The following is a 6612-nucleotide window of genomic DNA, read 5'->3' on the forward strand; positions in this document are numbered from 1 at the left end:
GTGAAAAATGAGGCTTAGTATGTTTAAATTACTTTTCCATTTCCACAAAGATGAATGAGATGAGAAATGGGATTTGAACACAAGGCTCTTTATTTTCGGTCCTGGGCTTAGGCAGAAAGTACATCAAGAAAACTCAGTTCTGACATTAACTAGCCCTGTTGCTCCTGGGTTATTTCCCTTCTTTGAGTCTCAAACATAAAATTAGATAAAGGCATTTTAAAAGTGTCATTAATTCAGCCAATGAATATTTACTGCCTGACTATTATATATTAGGTAATTTGGGAGCACTGGAGTTACGGTACCCAGCAAGAGATACATTGTCCATAGCTTCATGGAGCTTAGATTCTAGTGGGGAGAAAGGAACAACAGACAGAAAAAATTAATAAATCGACAGGTATACAAAATATATTAGTGAATAATAGGTACTATGTGGAGAACTAAAATGTGTGCTAATGGCCTGAATGGGTAGCTACTCTAGATTGGGTGGTCAGGGAAGGCCTCTCTCAGGAAGTGATATTAAAAAAATGGCAACCATTTATATTACAGCTTTTATGTATTCTAATATTAACAAATGTAAACCCCCCAAACAATTGTATATGGTACATACTATTGCAGAAATTGTATAGGTGAAGAAACTGAAATGTCATAAAGCTAAGTGAGAATTACAGCAGAGGTTTTCTTTTTTTTTTTTTTTTTCTTTTTCTACAAAAAGTGTAAAAGGCTTTTTTTTTATTGTGTGACATAAGTAAAATTATTTAAGTCAATAAATTTTTAAAGAATTTCACATGTTCTGATTCCTTCCTTCCACTGCCCATCACCTTAGTTTCTCCAATGTTTGAGTCGTAATCTTCAAGATAGCCCTTTCAAAAAGAATTTTTGCTCAATCAACAGTTGTCATGTCAGTCAGTTCACAATTCTTTTAGTTGGGCTTCTCTGATCTCCAAAGGAACATGGACACGCTTCAAAAACTCCTCACCTGTAATCTTTGGGATCCAATTTCCTCAAGCAATTTACTTTAGGACTATATTTGGGGTCAAAGAAGATAGATCTGCCTGGTTCTGAATTTTAGACACCCTCTAAACATGCATTAAGTCCAAATCATATATACTCCTAAGCTTATCACACCCTAGAACAGCACTGATCATTGGGATATGCCAATATCTAAGATTAAAAAGTTAGGTTAGGTTTCTCATAGTTTATTTAGCAGCTGTCTTGCAGTTCTTTCCCACAAATCTAACATGTAGTTCTGAGAGTAAAGGAAACCGCACAGTTTCTCTATGAGGCATTTTCAACGATGTAGGTCTACAGAAAAAGCCCCATCAGGATAGACCTCAACTACAGCAGAGCTTTAAATCCAGGCTACACAGCACCCAAAAGCTCTGTTGCCTTTTTTTTTTATTGAAATATAATTGACATAAAACACCATGTAAGTTTAAGGTGTACCATGTGTTCACTTGATACATTTATATATTGCAATATGATTACTATTATAGTGTTAGCTAATACCTTCACTGCATAATTATCATTTGTTTTTGTGTGGTGGGAACAATTAAAATCTAGTGTCTTAGCAACTTTGATGTTTATAATACAGTATTGTTGACTGTATTTTTGATCAAGTTGACATCTATTACTAAGGATGATCCAGCTATACAAAGATCAGAGAAAAGAACATATCAGAAAGAGAAAACAGTTTGTGCAAAAGCCCTGGGACAGAAATGAGCTTAGTGCATTTAAGGAACAGAAGGAAAGCAGGTGGAAATGGAGAAAAAATATCAAGGAAAAGAATAACAGGATATGCTTGGAGAGATAAGCAGTGTCCAGAGCATGTTGAATTAAACAGTTTACATTTGATAGCGTTTTACAGTTTAGAAAAGCATTCTCACATAGATTATCTCATATAATCACCACAATCACTGTTAACAGTGGATACTTTCTCTTCGTGCATGCTTAAAGTTTAGGAAATGCATGCTTTAAGAGGCGCAATGATTCATACTAGCTCACAAAACCAGCATTGGAGGGTCTGGAACTCAAATCCAATTCTACCTGACTCTGGGTTTAGTAATTAATTTATGCAGAAACAGTATTATATTAGATAGGGGCAAAAGTTATTTTCCGATCTAAAATGTTTTGGAACTCCTTAAGGAAATAGCCAATGCTGGAGATAAATGGAAAGCATAGTACAATTTAGTTATTTTTGTGGCAAATTTAAGTCTGGGGGTGAGGGTATTGCTCAAGTGGTAGAGTGCATGCTTAGCATGCACGAGGTCCTGGGTTCAATCCCTGGTACCTAGCCTACAAAATAAATAAATAAATAAACCCAATTATCCCTTCCAAAAATTTTTTTAAAAATCAAGTCTGTTTCCCTAATTGTCACCTGGCACAGATTACTCTAAAACATCCCTTTTGATCTCTGTCTTAATTTGTGTTCTTTTTTAACTCTCTGCTCTCTCTCACAACTTAGAAAGAAATATGGGAGAAATCTGAATACTTCCATGGTTAAAGTTTATGACTGGACAAAGAGAATATTTCCAAGATGCTGAATTACTGATTCTAGGCATAAGCCCATGTGGGCAAAAAAGGCAATTTTACAAGTACTGTTAAGAATCTATTAGGGGAAGAGAGTGTTGAAATGTGAACTCAAGCCAGGAAAATCCCTTTTCACTTTAAACTCTTATTATTCTAACTCGTAACAGTCTAATTGAGAGATGGCTTGGACTAAACAATGTAGATTAGAGGCAAGGGTGATTATATGCTTTGTGATATATAAATCTACAAATCACAGCTAATTTTAGTTTACACAAAACCACGTCTTTTCATCTTTTTCATGATTGAACATGGAGGGAGAGAAAGTAATCTGCCTCAAATCACCTAAAGTCCAGCTCTTAGAGAGTTACTTAGAGAGTTAACAAATGGTAAAGAAATCCTCTCTGACATATCATTTATGAACAGAGAGTAGAGAGAATCAGGATGGGGCAGTGGAAAGAGTACTTACTATCTGAGGAATCAAGAGGGCTGAATGATTTTCTGCAAAAAGTACCAAGAGACCTTGGGCAAGTTAAACACAAACAAGCTAAACACAAACATGATCAAGGGCAACAGAGAAGACAGGGAGCAATGGGAAGGTTAGTGTAAAAATGAACCACCCGTGTTTATTAGCAGTGTCATTTATACCTTGGGAGAACAGTGAAGCTTGTGCCATTTTCCACTATTTCCCCATATTTTTGTTTTAAGGCATTTTCCAAAATTTGATGTGATACATCTAAAGGCACTTTACACAAACAACAATTTGGAAATGCCCCTAGGCTATTGAAAAGCAGAAGCTAGGGTAGGCACCAATGCCGGCAACAATTTTTATCAGAAGACTCTTGTAACTTTTCTATTAAACACAAATATGTTGACAAGTAAAAAGAAAAAAAAAAACCCTTCAACATTGTAAACTAAATCATAGTTTACTTCTCTCAAATATTCCCAAAGCTTCCTTTATTACTAGTACTTAAGAAACTGGTACTGCGTTAACTCTTGTTTGCCAAAGAATGTCTGAAAACTCACGAGGATACTTTTAATAAGCTTTCTCAAGATAGTGTAACTTTTAATAGAGCAATTGGTAACTGTGATTTGTTAGTGCCAAAGGACTTTTTTTTTTCAAACTGTAAAATCAAATCCATGGTTTAGAAAAGATAGCAATACAGTGCTTTTCTATAAATAAAGAGAATCAATTAATACATCAGACCAAAGTTCACTTTTTTTCTTCACCAAACTCTATGAGCTAATAAAATCTAATTTTCACTAAGGTGTTAATGATTCAGTATGCTATCTCTCCCTTCAGTAGCTGCATTTGAAAATTGATCTTTGGTATAATGAGATTCTGTTCTTCCCAAGGGGGAAAAAAAGGCATGGATTCATCCGAAATCCACAAAATGAGGATATCAATCATGCATAACTGATAATCCCATGTATTAGAAAATATCATTTAAAATTAAAAATATAAGTACAACTCACAAGTGGGTCCATGAGAGTTTTTATACTTCTTTCTATTTGGTATATTTTAACTGCAGCATAGTACCAAGGCTAGCCTTAGTGCCAGTCAAGAAAAAAAAAAATTACATGGCTTGATTTGAGAGCTACCAAATACTTCACCACCCAAGCTTTGCTTTTGACTAAAAAATTCTGACACCTTAAGGTTCTTGTTTTAGGCTGTAATTTACTTGAGTCAATATGTGAGAGGAATTTAGAGAACTATAAAACACCATTAGTAATACAGTAAAAAGGATTCATTTAGCAGATAAATCTAAAAGTATACATTGCCAGTTTGGAGAAATGTAGCTGTAGGTAGGTAAATTCTGGAGAAGTGTAGAGACTTCAGGGTGGAGAAGTATGGAAAAGCCAAAACAAGTAAGACACTGCCTAGCCTGGATTCAGAGGAGAATGAAATTTTGTGACTAGTAAACTCTTTTGTAGGTTTGCTTTTTATAAAGAGAATCATTGTAAGTGGTGTATTCACTGTAACAATTTCTAACAATGCAGAAGACGTAAAAGAATGAAATCCCCAAGGCTGTATTCCCCTTCTTAATTCTACCCCTCATAGTTAACTGCCATCTTATATAGTTTGGAGTGTGTATTTCAGCTGGTAGACTTTTGAATTTATCTGCAAACACAGAATCTTGTTAAGAAAAGGCTCCTGCACTTACACAACTGCCTATTGACCATTCTAACTATAAAATTATCACTATGCATCATTTTTATCCTTTAATCACAGGTAGAAAACCCCAAAGCATGAAAGTCAATAAGATGCTAAAATCTAGGATTCATCATATTTTACACAGGCCGAGAGTACAGAGCAACCAGCAACTTCATTGAAGAACAAACTATTCTCTCTACGTCTAAAAAGGTGTGGGTGTTCAATTAAACAGGGGCATAAACATGACTTGTGTGTAGCTCTGTCATCTTCTTCAGTGTTGGTAATTAAACTGCTTTAGAAATATCCTGATGATTAAACATTTGCCTCCGATTTAATAAAACCACCACGGCAAGTATTGCAGTAAAATAACTAAGAGGATGACTATAGCAAATAGCTTTTTAGAGCAGCTGGGAAGAGATCCCATTAAAATGGAGCAAAAGCTCTGTGAGTCAGTGGGAAATACAGATATGGAAGATAAAACAATACTTTGTTAGCTACACATAATTATAATTTTGGTTGCCTGTAGAAACAGCTCTCAACATATTAAGCAATCATATGCAATTTAATTGAATTTTGTATTGCACGCCTCCTTTAATCTTTATCGGATAATTAACTGATTGCTTGAGTTGCAGCACCGAAAGAAATGTCTGGGTTTTAAATTAAAATGTTGCAAAAGTTCACACAAGTTTCTCACAGGCTAAGAGGACAGAAGAAGAAAACTATCCAGTTTAGAGAAAGTAAAATTAATTGTGCTATTTTGATTTACAAGGCAAAAAATGATTTCACTTTATTAAACTTCACTGGAGTCAGTGTGTCTTTCATTCTTGATACCTAATGAATTATGCACACAGTCAATTTTCTATGTTGTACAAAATATTCGAACACTTGTGAGATGCATTTTTAGTTTTCCAACAATATACATGCCATAAGGCAAACTTATCCACAGTCTTAAATATTGATAGTCCCTAAATAACCACAAAAAATTTGTGTGTTGGTGGGGAAGGGGGCGCAGTGTTTACAGTGTCTCATGTGGCTATTAAATTCCTCTCTTTTGTTTTCCGGAGAGGCACCTAATGTAAAATGGTACACATTTCCCATCATTTCAAATGTAATGGGGACTGTTGGTCATGTTTAAATAAAATAATCATCTCTAAACAATTTAAAAATGAAAACTTGATACAACTATCCGGTGACTTAAAAATAGATGAAAATCCAGTTACCACTAAAATACAACAAACTCACTCTGCATAAATCTGGAGTCAGAAAATTCACTCAGTGATTCACAAGCAGTTCAAAACCATACACAGACCAACATGAAGGCAACTTGAGCAAGGAGAATCCCAAGCTTCACACCTCAAAGCAAGAGTAACAGTTTCAAGCAACACCTGTATATCTCCTTAAAAACACTGGAGAGCCCGAGTCTTATTTCTTTTCATAATAGTACTAACAGTGTGACTATGTTTTTTTTTCCCTCAAATTATGTGTATATTTTTTCTTTTTACTCCATCTAACGGTAGTTGAGTACTGTGACTGGTCTTATAAGTCACTGAAATGATATTAACAGCTGAGCTATAATATAGCAGTGGCAATAGTTCCTCCAAATGAAAAGATGATGAGAAAGAAGAAACATGTTTTTTAATTAAACTATATGCAAGCTATTACGAATATATTGTTTTTCAATGCGTATTAAGTACAGCAAATTGGCACATGAGGTTGTCTTAAAGGAAGGTAAAATTTCAGCTGTGCCACAACTACTTTTTCCCTACTAGTGGTTAAACTTATATTTGTTTGTAATCTAGAAGTCCTAGATTTTTCAGTGCCTTTGTGTATATGTGTGTGTTCTTTAGTTTTTTTGCTTTAAACCAAGATTGAGTTCTCTCTTCTTTTACAATGATTTTTCTACTTGATTTAATGATCAGTGCCTACAATTACAG

General features: G+C 34.7%; 1 non-coding gene across 1 annotated transcript; it reads right to left on the reverse strand.

Moving 5' to 3' along the window:
• Positions 1-1205: 1205 nt before the first annotated feature.
• Positions 1206-1336, reverse strand: LOC123616209 (small nucleolar RNA SNORA18). Its single transcript, XR_006724099.1, has one exon. It is a non-coding gene; the product is annotated as a small nucleolar RNA SNORA18 (small nucleolar RNA).
• Positions 1337-6612: the final 5276 nt, after the last annotated feature.

Source organism: Camelus bactrianus, chromosome X (assembly GCF_048773025.1).
Source record: "Camelus bactrianus isolate YW-2024 breed Bactrian camel chromosome X, ASM4877302v1, whole genome shotgun sequence".
NCBI classification, from domain to species: domain Eukaryota; kingdom Metazoa; phylum Chordata; class Mammalia; order Artiodactyla; family Camelidae; genus Camelus; species Camelus bactrianus.